The sequence below is a fragment of the Pan troglodytes genome, chromosome 6, assembly GCF_028858775.2.
Source record: "Pan troglodytes isolate AG18354 chromosome 6, NHGRI_mPanTro3-v2.0_pri, whole genome shotgun sequence".
Classification (NCBI taxonomy): domain Eukaryota; kingdom Metazoa; phylum Chordata; class Mammalia; order Primates; family Hominidae; genus Pan; species Pan troglodytes.
In genome coordinates, this window is record NC_072404.2 from 47,793,209 (window position 1) to 47,808,158 (window position 14,950).

At 41.2% G+C, this 14,950-nt stretch overlaps 1 long non-coding RNA gene across 1 annotated transcript; it reads right to left on the bottom strand.

Annotated features, from left to right (window-relative positions):
- Positions 1-236: 236 nt before the first annotated feature.
- LOC134810485 (uncharacterized) lies at positions 237-8,672 on the bottom strand. The gene is made up of 2 exons (XR_010158729.1): positions 8,529-8,672; positions 237-392 (listed from the first exon to the last, which is right to left on the bottom strand). It is a non-coding gene; the product is annotated as an uncharacterized LOC134810485 (long non-coding RNA).
- Positions 8,673-14,950: the final 6,278 nt, after the last annotated feature.

Here is a 14,950-nt window from a genome sequence, read left to right on the forward strand (position 1 = left end):
CATGGCTAATATCTACTCCAATATGGAAAAAATTTTGCCAAATCTCCAAATCTGGGATAGATACCTCCTTATGTATTTCCACACCACTCTAATCTTCCTGCCCATATCATTTATTGCACAACAATTGCCCATTTAGGTATACATATCTCTCACTAGATGCTGAAGTCTCTTAAAATGGTGTATTAGTTAGGGATTGAGTTTGACTGCATGTAACAAGAAGCATAACCAACAGTGGCTAAAACGAAAGAGTTTATTTTTCTCAAGTAATGGGAAATCCAGAGGTGTACTGATACTGGTTCAGCTGTTTGGGAATACCAGGTCTGAGGATCCTGCAATCTTCTCGCTCTTTTCCTTCTGGATACATGATGTGTTTCCAGCTCTAGCCATTATAACTGTGTTCCAAGGAGGAGGAAGAGAACAGAAGAAAGAAGACACAATAATTTGTTAAAATAGCAATCAAAATCAGCAGACTTCTGTTTATGTCTCCTTCTTCTGAATAAGTTATAAGACCAACTCTGCCAACTGCAAGAAAGCAGGAAAATGCAAGCTTTTGCTCTGGTTCATAACAGAACTAGAGTTTTGTTGGTAAAGAAGGAAAGATAATGGACATCAAGTGGGCAAAAGTAGTCTTTGAAATAAGCAGGGACTATATCCTTTTAGTAAACCACAGTGTTTAGCAGAGAACCTGTCATATAATAAGCACTAAATCAATAATAAATAAATAAATACCATAGGAAAAACAGTGTGATAGACTCATAATGAGGCACCTCCATATAACATGGAAATATTCACATAGCAGATAGTAGCAGACTGCAAGGGACCTTGTTCATCCCACGCAATAATTCATAACCAGGGTTGAAGTGTGGCTGGGGTGAAGGATGCACACCAGAATCTTGAGAAAGAGAGCTTTAAAGTATATCCATTCCTCCTGCATGTGCTGATATACTTCCTCCCTGAGACTCGCTGATCTGGTACAAGCTACTTGGGCTCTAGATACAAAAACTGAGGCAGTTAAATAACTTCCTCAACCTAAGATTATTGGTGCCTAATGAATGTTGAATATTTTACAATACTATGAAAAGAGTTTAAAACAAAACCAGAAGAATACAAATTAATAAATTATAGATTTTAAATTGGGTTTTTTAAAGAGGTAAATTTAAAATCATCAAATATCACTGGGATATAGATGAAGTTTGCTTTGCATATGTATTTCCTGACATCTTACTTATGAAATGTGACCTTGAAAATCACAGTCTTCCTTGTCATTTGTAAAAGAAGAGAAAATTACAGAAGAACATCTGCATTAAACCCTACCAAAACTTCAATTGAAGGATGGCAGAAGAACAGAGGGTAATTTAAGGCACATGTCTTCATGGTGCAATGGCCTTTTATGTCATTTGAACTAACATTTTTCCTAGTTGAAGTTTACAAATAAATTTTAAATTTAAGAACTCCTTCCAGAAATGACTTCATAATATTCTGTGGATAAGAAAGTTTTCACATCATCTTTCCATCTTTGCCTACTCAATGAATTATTCTTTTTAAGGGTTACATTTTCCATATTTAGTTTTGCATCTGTGTCTTTTGAAGTCCATGGACTATTGTCATCTTGGAGTTGAGTACTGTATGTTTTCAGATAAATTCAGGATTGGCAATCTGTTTTGCTTCCTTTTTAACTGGAAGCATGCTATCACAATTTGCAAATGAATGCCATTCCTCTAAGGTGACAAACCAGGCAAATGAATGGTTTAAATAACCTTGACAGAAGCTCAAAAATGGATTAAAAATCTCTAAAGGTGGTCTTCCCCCATAGTGAATTCCATTCCTGGTCCTCACCCACATAAAAAAGACTTAAATGACAAATCTTTAAATCTTTTGTCTTGTCTTTTAAAATAGTATGGGTAAGGATAATATATTAGAATGTAACACCTTAGACTTCCTTGAGGGCAGTCTGAAGCTTAAACATTCCATTTGACTACATGAGACTAATGCAGAAAGCCACTCAAAGTCATAGGATTTAACCAGTTGGTGCCAGGGACTTAAACTCTAATCTCCTTACTATGCCCCTTGCATTGCTTTGCCAACTCAGGGAGGTTAGTAATATACAAGGATGCGGCAAAGACTGCTAGCTTCATCTCAATGGATTTTTATACTCTTTTTCCATAGTAGTAGAATGCATTTTCCAGTCTCCCTGGTAGCTGGCTGGCTATGGCTATGTAACCAAGTTCTCACCAATGGAATTAAGAAAAACAGTTGCAAGGCAGTTTTGGGAAACCTCCTGAAGAAACTTCAGGCAAATAACTGTCAAGCTGCCGGTCAAGATGTTCAAGTCATACTGAAAATAATAGTCAAAGCTCCATTCACTTACTGCTGCAGTGCAGGCAAGTATAAGCAAAGGGCCCCAGTTCCCTAGCATTCCATTTTTCTCTGTGGAATGGCAGCAAGAGAGGGCAGATGACATGCAGTACACATGGGAAGAATTGTCTCACTGAGAAGAGCCACTAATAAATGGCTTCTGCATTTTATGAACCTAGGAGACCAGAGGAAGGAAAGGGGGTAGAACTGGGAGTTGAGAAATACTGAGTCATTGCGGGCAAAATTGCCTCAGCCAAACCAGCTGAAAAGGAGGTCTTGGCACAACATCTGAGGACCCCAATAAAGAGGCCTCTCAATGGAGGCACCTAGGCCAGGAATATGAGCATATGAGCTTCTGAGCATATGAATATGGCTTGTCCAGGCAGGGTTGTGGGGAGCAGCTGAATCTGACTGCAACTCCTTCCAGAGAACTGGAATGTACTTTCTGTGCACCAAGTCTGATGTGAGGAGGGCAGCTTTCTCCTATGAGGCCTCCCAGGTAAAGCCTTGCAAATGCTTATGGTTGGGACCAAGCCTTGCAAATGCTTATGGTTGTTGCCTAGAGCTGGACTCCTTGATGACAATTGTTTATTTTTCTAATCCCACTGCTATGAATGTGGCTCTAGTTCACATCTTAGATGATGATGATGAGAGCCATATACTAAAGATGGCAGAAAGGTGAGCTGGAAGAATCCTGGATCCCTGAAGACTTTGTGGAGCAGAATCACCATACCAGCCCTGGACTCTTCCTGGACCAGCCTTAGGTCTCCTCATCTTCTATGTGACCAAAAAACACAAATTTCTAACTTTCTTCTAGTTGTTGTTGAAGTCAGCGCTAATTAATACATATTACACGTTTTTCAAAGCAGCTTCTGAAAAGTGTGCATATTATCCACTTTTTGTTTGTTAATTAACAAATGTCTCTGGGTTTTGTGGCTGGGGGTGATAGTCATACAGTAAACATTTTATCTACCTGGGAAGAATCATTCACTTTGTGCCTTTTTTTTTGGGCTAACCCAGTTAGTGTAGAGGAAAATGAAATGTGCACCATTGGGTCTTTTCTGGTTTAGCGCTTCCTTTAAACTCACAGTTTTATTTTACAGTTTTCATCAGTCCTCTGATGGTGTTCCTTGCCTTCTTGCCCCAGTTTTGTTTTATGAGTTTCTGAAAATTACCTCTGTCCAGATGACATTCTGCATTCTCTCTCCACCCATTCTTAGTTTCTAGCAAACAACTCTTCAACTTTGATGACCTACCCTTCAATTATGGTTGGATGGACCACTTTTCTTCCATTGACAGCTGTTTCTGGTTAGGAAAATACATCCTGGAATTAAATCCTTTCTCTGTACTCTATGCCTGTCAGTAGGACATGTGCCAACTCTGTATGGGATTCCCTTGATAAATTATCTGTTCTGACAGTGCTTTTTCTTCAGGAGAGGAAAGTCTGCACAATCCCAGTTTATTCCATAATGCCTCTTCCTAGGAGACAGCCAAATGTCTCACGCTTACTGCTACTAAAGGACCTTGATTCATGCCTAGACAGGAACCTGTCTCCTAAATGACTCTTATTCAGAAAATGTGTAGTAACAGGGTGGTGGATATTAGGGGCAGGCCATGTAACTGTAATGCAAGTTTCAACGCTTAGCTCTTTGCCTGTCTTGTCTACTTAATAACCAGAGATCAGATGATTGCTACTATTTTCCCTTCTAAGAGGAAATAAGGTCTATATGTTTTCCTGGTTCTAAAACATTTGGTTCCTGGCTAATTCCAATCACAATTTAGCTGTTTCCCTCAAACAGTGAGGGTCTGGGGCAAGATTGTCATTAGGGAGCCTGTATTATGGGCAAACAACACCCACTGAAGAAACAAGTTAAAGCACTAATCAAGATATCAGTGATAGAGATTTTTTTCTGGCATTTTGAGACATTATTGTTATTTATATCTCAGGAGTTTGTCAGCAGATGATAAATGTTTGATGCAGAAATTCTTATTGAACCTACTATGAGTGAGACACTAAATCCTGGGGTTATGATAGCTAACTAGAAATTCAAGATGTTTCAGTGGAGACAGACAAGAAACAAGTACATCAGTCAAATGTGGCAAGCCCTGAATGACTTCTGCGCAAGAGTGCTGGGGGCTGAGTAGTACTGAAAGGTCAGGCAAGGCTTCCCCAAGGAGACTCTTCTTTCAACAGATTAACTGCCTACCTTAATGCAAAGACTATTTTTCAGGGTCTTAATTTTGTCAATCAACAACAATCAATAGTCTCATATACTTCAAATTTAGCTGTTCTCTACTATATGCTAGGGATTCTTCTTAGCACTTTGGAGTTTATTTCATCATTAAACTGTGCAATCAGTGAAGCAAATAAAATATGACTTTCTTTTGAAAAGAAATACTTGCTAGGTATTTCATCTAGTGAGAGTGATGAAGAATAACCTAAGTGAAATTTTGCACTGATAGGAAGATAACTTCATATTACTCATACCTTATGGATGTCTAGGCAGGCTAAGGGTATGGGTTATAGGTGAAGGTAGCACATGATTTAATGTTCAAGCCAGAACTCTTTGAGAACTGAAAGACAGTGCCATTAAAAATAGTTATACCAGGATAACTGGTGAAGTGCAAAACAAACTTGTCCCAGCTTGGAGGCCTTTGTAAATCTTGTAAATCCTAAAGTCCTTTCCATACACTCCAAGTGTGAAGGAAACATCTTTAGAGTTATTTATGCCACAACAAAAAATATATGAGAGAGAACACCAGACAAAGAGACAGTAGAACCATTTTCTTCTCTTGGAATCTGTACTAGCAGAAAATTGTGAGCTTATATTGAGGAGCTTTCTACTCTAAGGTTGCTCTCCATTCTAATTTTAGAAGCATAGAAAGGTAGACTTCCAGACTGATAAGACCTTGCAGTCAGTGGTCCAATGCCCTTAAGCATCACTTATGGCATTACTTCTTTGATGTCTACCTCCTGAAAGCCCATTATAAGCTCCTGGAGGACAGAATTCTGTCTGTATCAACTGTACCAAATAGGGTCTGGCATGTGGTGTGTGCTCAATGTTGGTTGAATTGGGGAGGAAATTATGATAAGCCCAAGGGAATGAATTTAGGCAGATAGAGAGTCAAGAGGTGGGTGTAATAGAGAGGGACAGAGGAAAGTTTCCAGGGTCCTCTCACATTGAAACATATCCTACTTCAAAAATGGTCAACAGTGATAGTCCTGCACAGTTACTGGGGCCATCTTACTCCATCTCTGAGACCAGTCCCACCACATTTGTAATCTAGAATAGGAGTCAGCAGACTTTTTCAGGAAAGGCAAGGTAGTAAATATTTTTGGTTTTGTAGGACATGCTGTCTTTGTGACAACTATTCAACACTTCAGCTTTTGTAGCATGAAAGCTAGTATAGAAAATAGGTAAACGAAAGAGGACAGCTAGGTTCCAATAAGCTTTATTTACAAGACCCGTCGCTGGGCTGGATTTGATCCCTGGGCTGTGGTTTGTTGACCTCTAATCTAGAACTAAAAGGGAATGTGCAGATGACAACAACCTGAGGGTTATTCTGCCTACCTTCCCCAATTCTGGCCTACAAGAGAGCTGCCTGGAAGGTAAACCTTTGGCAAAATGCCAAGATAAGTAAATCATAATTTCAGTCTCTCTATTCCAAAGAAGTGCGCCAAGTCCTCTGAGATACTAAGCCTGGGAATGGCTATGCGTTTTTATTACTTTATCTTTCCGAGAGTTTTGAGATGTGTTGCTGTTTTAGAATTTTGCCTCATAAGTTGTTACTGTGGTTTTGATAGATTGTGTCTATCAAACTTTCATTCCTACAGAGTAGGTTAGGGCTAATGTGACAGCACAGGAAGACCCAGCTGAGCAATTCCCATCCTCCTCATAGCAGAAGAAGAGCGTTGGACAGGAGGAAAGTCACTACCTCTACTGAAGGCTTACCCAGTATAAGAGATTACACTGCGTCTTGGTCAGCTCGGGCTGTTACAACAGCTCAGGCTATAGACTAGGTGGCTTAAACAGCAGACATTTATTTCTCACGGAACCGGAGGCTGGCAAGTTCAAGATCAAGGCACCAGCAAATTTGTGTTTTGGTGAGGACTTCCTGTCTGGCAAATAGCTCCCTTCCTCTTTTTATAAGGAGGCCCCACCTCCTAATACCATCACATTGGGAGTTGGGGGGCTTCAACATATGAATTTGGTGGGGACATGCTTAGTCCATATCACACTGGTAGCACACAAACCTTATAAAGTAATGTACAGGGAGCAAGAAGCATTGTATTACAGTTTTTTTTTTTTTAAAATAATTAAAATTAGATTCCCAGGCTTCACCCCCCTCGCATGGTAGAGAAATTCATTGTCAGTCATTACTGTGGTTATTCTCTGTAGTAAAAGGCACCTCCAGCCCTTAGTCATCAGGTCACACAGATTGCTGCTGAGACCCCCAATTCCTGCAGATATGGGCTTTGAGCAATGTGCTTGGAGTCCAGAAACGTTCAGGTAACCTGTGAGCCCTTCTGTCTTTTGTACAGGCTTCCTTTGGGCATCCTCTGAGGTCTTTTCACCACCCCAGGTCACTGCTACACAAAAGTCTATGAATTTCTCTTTCATTGTGCAGCCTCCAGCCTTTCTGTCTTCAGTCTCTACCTCTGTCTTTAGCGTGCCCCTCTTCTCTCCTGCAGTGATAGCTCATCTGTGAATTTAGGTGATGAAAATGGGCAGGAGGCATGTTTCTACAAAGACAAAGAGTTCTCCTTCATGCAATGAAAAGTGCTTGACTTAAGGAAAACCAAAGATTGGACCATGTGTGAGTGTGTGCATGTGCGGGGGGAAGGAGATGCAGAGGGAAAATGCAAATTAATATGCTGCCAAATTAACCTACCGCACATTGTTTGTTTGATGTAATGACCATGGAAAAGATGTAGATGTAATCATTCCTGGAAAAGACGTTAGATGAGGAATCTGCAGCTTAGAGGGGTTAAACAACTTCTGGAGGTCACAAGACCTCTTAGCAGACTTGACCTTGGATTTGTGTGTCTTCAGATCCCTAGCTTCTTCCACTAGGCTACAGTGCCTTCCCACTAATTCTCTGGTCTCTTGCTAAAGCAGCCTGGCTTCCCAAGGGAAATTTCCTTATTCTGCGTTTGAATAATCTTAGCTTCTAGTGGCTTAGGCTGTCAGCAGCAAAGATCTTCTCTTCCCTTACATCTAGATATAAACCTGATCCCAGGGGTAATTCCTGGCAGAGAAAGCTGGCTGTTGTGGTCATGGATTGGACCAGAAGGAAATACTTCAATTTGTATATGAAATTCATCAGCTGTTAAGTATCTCCAAATTTTCCTCTAATAGTCTCATTAGGGATCTGGAACCTGTCTTCAAAAAAACAGCATCATTCACCATTGGCTTTTTGAGGGATTAGCATACACGTAGAATAGAAATTACAGCCAAGTGTGGTTATATTCTTCATTTAAGGAGGAAAGAAATAAATCAAGCCCTAGGTCTGTTTTCCTAAGATAAGGGAAACTATAAGAATTGGGTTAGTTCCTAGATGATGGGTTGATAGGTGCAGCAAACCACCATGGCACCCGTATACCTATGTAACAAACCTACATGTTCTGCAGTTGTATCTGAAACCTGAAGTAAAATTAAAACAATAAAAAAAAAAAGAATTGGACTTGTTTACTCATTTTTTTTCCTGTATGGATCCACATTCAATGTTTACATTATCATAACAATTCAGAGCAAAGTCAAATCACATTTAAACTATATCTTCCACATATTCCAGGAAGAGTGTAACATACGCACTAAGACATGAAAATGAGAGAATGAACAGAATATTCAGAATATTTTGTCTGGTAAGCTTCTAGCTAAAGGTTTGTAGGTATGGGGATATAGTCGGAAGAGTAGATTGCAGTCTTATTTTGCAAGACTATGCTTTTGATTTCCTAAATAGTGGAGATCCATTGATAGATTCTGAATGGAGAGTGACAAGATTGATTTTATGTTTTATAAGAAATAAATAATAATAATTATAAATAAAATATCTAGTAAAAGCATATAGGTGGGGTAGAACAGAAAATTGAAGTTAAGCAAACTAGTCAGGAGTATTGGCATTAGTCCCGGCGAGACAGGAAAAGAGCCTACCAGATACTTTGTACTCACAATACATTTCATGTATCTCTGTATTTTCCAGACTTTCTTGAAGTTAGGTTAGATCATGTTCTCACCAATGGTCTGCCACTTCTAACTTGTGTCACTTTACTTGAGGAAGCAAAGAGCTGTTCTGTCTTCTCTTCTGTCTCTTCTCTTTCATCTGAGATCATAGAAGCCTCTGTTGATGTAGCAGAGTCAAAAGATGAACACAGAATGGATCTTGAGTTACTACATGGAGGAGGGCATGGAGGAGTGATCTGGAGATCACTCAACTTGCATCAAGTTTGGGTGAGTCCATAACAACAAGCCTTTGTTATTTTCAGCCATGGAGAGTTCCGAGTTTGACAGCTATAACAGCAGTGCTAATTATCCTGATGAATACAAAGGACCTAAACCAAGACAGCAGGTTTTGGAAAGAGAAAAAATATTTAAAAGGTGAACACTACAGGACACAGAGACTGGAGTTGAGTGTCAGAAACAGAGAGAAGTGAATGATGACCCTGAGCTCTTAGCCTGAGAGGATGGCAATGCCATTGACCAAGACAGATGGGGATGAAGGAGGGAAAAGTAGGTGTTGAGTTTTAAATGCCTGAAGAATGTCCAAGGGGAGGTTTCCAGCTGGCAGTAGAAAATATGTCTGGCACTTAGGAGAAAGATCACTGCTGGAGATAGGCTTGGGAACCATCCTCCTTGAGCAAGTAGAGTGAGAAAAGAAGAGGGCTGAAAAGGAAGGATCTAAGGGTCAGATGTGAGAGAAGCATAACTTCCCAAGCAAGGAGATGAATAGAGAAGAATGGAAAATCAGGAGGATGTAGTGGCAATGCCAGGGGAGGAAGGAATTTCAACATGAAGCTGGTCTTCAATGGCATGTGCCATAAGCAGTACCTTCTACAAGGTAAGTACCAGCTGGAAATAAGCTGGCCAGTATTAGCATCTGCTTCATGATGGATGTGAATCCACTTGTTGGAATACAAAGCTTGATATTAAAAATAAAGATTAAGGTGACACATGGTTAGGGGAAATACAGTTACTTGTTCTCTTTCTTCAAATCTTCTTGCCCAGAAATTACAAACAAATATTTCTTAGTTAAAGCTATGATTTTTGTGTAAGAAAAACACTTGAAACTGTCATCACAAGCATCTTTATCAATGAATATTGAAGCTACACATAATTTCAGAGGCAGTGTCTGCTACTTGGAAGTCTTATTCTGGTCCCAGAAATGGATCACATGGAAGGAATGACCAAAATGATACAAGTGCCTGGCGGAGGGCAAGTGCCAAAAGGATGATTAAAGCAATAAATAGCTCCATAACTCTAGGCTAAAGACTGGGGCAAATGGAAGATGTCTTCCTAGAAGAAAGGATACTGCACTGGAAGTTGAGAAAACAAAGGGAAAATGAAGACGAGGAAGACGTAAAACAAAGGGGAGCCTCAGAGAAGACAAAGACATGGACGAGGCAAAGGTTTGTATGTGACATGTAGTGACTAAGTCATCTGCATTGCACAACACTATGAAGTGATACTCAAACAGTGGCTCATACAGACAGTTCCCTCTGGAATTGCTCAACAATTCAGTGGTTCAGAATATACATCTACACAAAATCTAGACATGGGCTGGAGATGAAGCTAGATAGGTAGACAGGGGCCATGTTGTAAAAAGACTTGAATGCTGGTATGAAGGCATTCCTATTGAACTTCAACACTTAGACATTTTTGAATGGAGAAATAAAGTGGGAAGAATTGTGTTGAAGATATTCTCCTAGAAGAAGTGTATAGGGTAGGTTTGGAGGTCAAAAGAATAGAGGTAGGGTGAAAAACTAAAAGACCATTGCCAGTGTCCAGATTTTAGGTGGTGAAGTTCTTATTTTCCAGTTGTAATATCAAGCATGGGAAGTGAGCAGCTCAGTGGCTCATAGGCTATCTATCTATGATCAAAACTCAAAATATTGAGTCAGCAGGTAGAGAAGTTCAGATTTGGCCATCATTTGGGTAGAAATATGATGGATTTTGCTTTGGAAATTCTGATTTTGGAAAGATAGGACATCTAGTAGGAGACATCCGGTTAGAAGTTTGAGATGTGGGACTGGAATATGTGTTTGCTTGTGGGTGTGGATGGAATGCAGAGGAGTGAAGGGATACCCCAAATAATGAGAAATCAGAAAAAGAAAAGCAGAAAGTGGAAGATTCAGTCCTATGGTGTTACTGTGTTTGAGAGTTAGAGAGGGCAGTGCTGCTGAGAGTGGGGTTTGCCCAAAGGCAAAGACACACAAGGGGTAGACTTCAAGGGTTTTATTTAGGGGTGAGCGGCCACACTACCAAAGTACCAGAAAATAAAACTGGGAGATAATCTCCTGAATTCTCTCTTCTTCCCAGCTCCCCATCTACTCCCTGTCGTTAAAGCAGTTTCAGAACAGTGGCTGAGATAGATTACAAAGGGTGAGGACTGCAGTGTGCTTCTTTCTGGAAATGCCTTCTGGAGATGGAAAGAGGTGACCTTCAATCCAGCTCCCTACAGAAAACTGCCTGCTCTGCTGTGAGGCAGTTAGACTCAAAGTCCTTGGCTAAGAGCTTCCAGGGAGCCAAGCAGATGGCAGCTCCGTCAACTGCAGCTGCAAACAGCTTCATCTTCGGTTTATTTCCAGGAACCAGAGGAGCTCGGGGATGGCTAACAGCTGTCTACCTGTAAGGACTCAAATGATCTCTGGGCCATCAAACCATCATATACTAAATAGTGACTTAGCAATTTATCCAAATGCTTCCTGGTGGCCTGAAAGAGCTATCCAAAACTTCCTTGATATTCCCAAAGAGGGACTTTCGCTGGTTCAAAATAGAGTAAATATACTCTTTATTGAAGATCTTTCACAAATGAAAAGATTCTATAAACCATGACTGTTGGTTGTTCTCTCTGAAAAGAAATGTAATTATCTTATTTGGAGGTTTCTTTTTATAACAACTTCCCAGGGAAATATTTTTCCTTCTTTGCTGAAATCTATAGCATAATCCATGGTCTTTAGAATAAGGAATGTTAACCACCAGCTAGAGTCACTGCCAAACCCAAGTCCTGCCAGGCTACTGCAATACCGTGGAATTGCTATGAATATTTGAAGGCATACAACTGGTTACGGGAAGTAGTACCTGGCTTGACATGATTTCATGTGAGTTAGAATGCAGTGTTAGTTTATTAAGTAACAAACATAGAAGCAAATTCACCCTCAAACCCACTCTTGAGAAGGCATTCTATCAGGAGTTGGATTGAAAGTCACTTCTCTCCATCCCCAGAAGGTGCTTCCAAAAATGAAGCACATGGCTGGCCCTGACCCCTGGCGATCTATCTCAGCCAGTGGCCTGAAACTGCTCCAAGGATGAGAGTGGGAGTGTTAGAGAATTCAGGAGATCTTTCCCCAGGGGTATTTACTCTTGTACTCTTACAATCAGCAATGGGAGTCAATGTCTTTGTCATTATTTATTGAAATACATTTATATTGAGTGCTACCAGGATGCAAGGCACATAGTATGCACTCGTCTCTGCTATATATTTCTGTACACAAACCACCCTAACACTTAGACAATTGCTTAAGACGATGATGGTTTAACACTCCTCATCATTCCATGGGTTGGCAGGGCTTAGCTGGGTGGTCCTTTTGCTCCAGGTGGTGTCACTTTGAATTCAGTTAGGAGATCAGCTGAGATTAGAAGGCCTGAGATGGCTTCATTTATATGTCTGGCACCTCATCTAGGGTGACTGAAATGCTGGGAATGGCTGGGTTGCTCTGTGTCTCTCCCTCTCTCTCTTTCTCTCTCCAACAGGGTCATTATGGTTCTTGCACTGTAGCCCAGGGCTCCAAGAGCCTTTGTTCCAAGAGCAAAGAAGGATGTGTCAAGCCCCCAAACTGGCACAGTGTCTATTGGTTAAAGCATGTGAAAAGTTCAGTCTGAATTAAAATGGAGGAGAAACAGACTCTTCCTCTTACTGGGAGAAGAGGCATGGTAGGAATTGTTGGTGATTGTCTTTAGAGTCAATCTACAAAGTTTTACATACTACTTAAAATAAACAAAAGTCACTTTGTTTCCATATATGCTTCAGTGTCTCAAATGGAGGAAATGCCAGATTTTTTCAGGGTACAAACCATGCCCTTGCACATTTTTCATTACTGAAAAAAAACGAACACTTCCAGACTTGCTCCTGGGTATTACTTGTTGGTTACTTGTTGGTGAGAAAGACATGAGGTGAGCTCAGTGGTGTGGCATGCTGGGAAGACCAGAAAGTAGACGAGCCAGATCTACATAAGGACCTGCTGCTCAGGCCCTGGGTGGACTGGAGGGGGATTATCCTAGCTACAGTGGTTTCTCGAAAGGGCAACTTTGCAATCTTTGTGGACTCACTTTCAATGTCATGAATAATTCTGGCCATTATCAATAACTAGGGACCCAACTGACAGATAGGACTCGGAAGGGGGAAACTGAGGCCAGGGTACAATTCTAAAGGCAGATGAGCATAGCAGACGTTGTTGTAAAGTCTCTCCATCAGGCATAGCTCTTGCTAGTGGTCAAGGTGGAGGTGTCAGGATGGATTGTTGGTGAAGGAGAGGGGATAGGAGCCATAGCTGGGTGGCAGGGCCCCGGTTATTAGTTTCTGGCATTTTCCAAGAATTGGAAGACACTGGAGTTAAGCCACATCCCAAGTGAGTAAGAAATCATGGACACACCCAGTTCGATAGAAGGTATTCAGGCACTAGAGATTCTCCTTGTCCTAGATTCTGATTATCTGAGTCTTTCAGAAATTGTGTGTGAATGTGCATGCTGTGTGTGTGTGTGTAGGTGATTGGAGGGATGGTGTGGCATGCTGGCATGCAAGTGCTCAGAGCTCATGGTTGGACATGTGAGCCCAAGGAAGCAAGAGGGTGGGGACAGAGGTGGCTCCAGAGCCTGGTGCGTCTGGTCACATCCTATCACCTCTACTTAGAGAGGAAGTTAATCCCCAAAGTCTCAGATCATCGTCAATAAAAGGCAGACAGCCATAATAATAGCTTCTTAAGGGACTGTTTGGAGGAGGAAGGAGCTCAAGATTCACGTAGCACTTAATGTTTTGCTTGGCCACATACTGACTCTCAACAGCATTAGTTTCTTTCTTTCCATTCCTCCCTCCACCAACCCACCATTATATGTGACTTTATCATGAGCTGAATGATGGGCTTTAGTTCAAATCCCTTCTGTCCCTATAAATATTAGCTAAGGAGCCAACGGGAACTCTTAGGACACATGTGGCTCTGGAGAGCTGCTCCAGACGGCTGGAAAGATAATGAGGGAAAGTGGGTCAGATTGCTGCTCTACAGAAGAGTAAACTTCTAGAGGCAAGGGGGTATGTGGTTTCAAGATTTATATTTCACTATCAGAAACTAGGAAGTAAAATCTCTTTACTCTTCCTTGTGTCAAAATCTTTTTTTTTTTTTTTTTTTTTGAGACAGAATTTCACTCTGTTGCCCAGGCTGGAGTGCAGTGGTGTGATCTCAGCTCACTGCAATCTCTACCTCCAGAGTTCAAGCGATTCTCCTTCCTCAGCCTTCCAAGTAGCTGAAATTACAGGTGCCCACCATCATGCCCAGCTAATTTTCATATTTTTAGTAAAGATGGGGTTTCACCATGTTGGCCAGGCTGGTCTTAAACTCCTGACCTCAAGCGATCCACCACCCTCAGCCTCCCAAACTGCTGGGATTATAGGCGTGAGTCATTGAGCCTGGCCCTTGTGTCAAAATCTTAAAGAAGTTTTAACTACCAGCACTTTGGGAGGCCGAGGCGGGCGGATCACGAGGTCAGGAGATCGAGACCATCCTGGCTAACACGGTGAAACCCCGTCTCTACTAAAAATACAAAAAATTAGCCGGGCGTGGTAGCGGGCGCCTGTAGTCCCAGCTACTCGGGAGGCTGAGGCAGGAGAATGGCGTGAACCCGGGAGGCGGAGCTTGCAGTGAGCCGAGATCGCGCCACTGCACTCCAGCCTGGGCGACAGAGCGAGACTCCGTCTCAAAAAAAAAAAAAAAAAAAAAAAAAAAGAAGTTTTAACTAATTCTTTTTTTCCAAACTAAGTAAAAACTATAATGTCACTAAGTGTTAAATTTGAACCTTGCCCCACTTTGATAATTCTTGACAGGTTTTACAAGAAAACATTTCACTTTAAGCACAATTTGTGTTTCAGAACACTTGCTTGCTGCTGGAAGATCATGGTGTTTCTGGCAGCTTTTCTTCGACCTCAATATAATTATTGTATCTTGCTAAACTCACCAGCTTCCAAAATCACTAGCTTCTTGCTTATTTACCTTTGGAATCTCTATCAACCATCTCCTTGGTGACACATGTTTTCAGCTGTCTTCTCAAAGAATGGGTCCTCAAGCATCTAAACCACAAGGCTGATTTTATCAGATCATTCTGAGAAT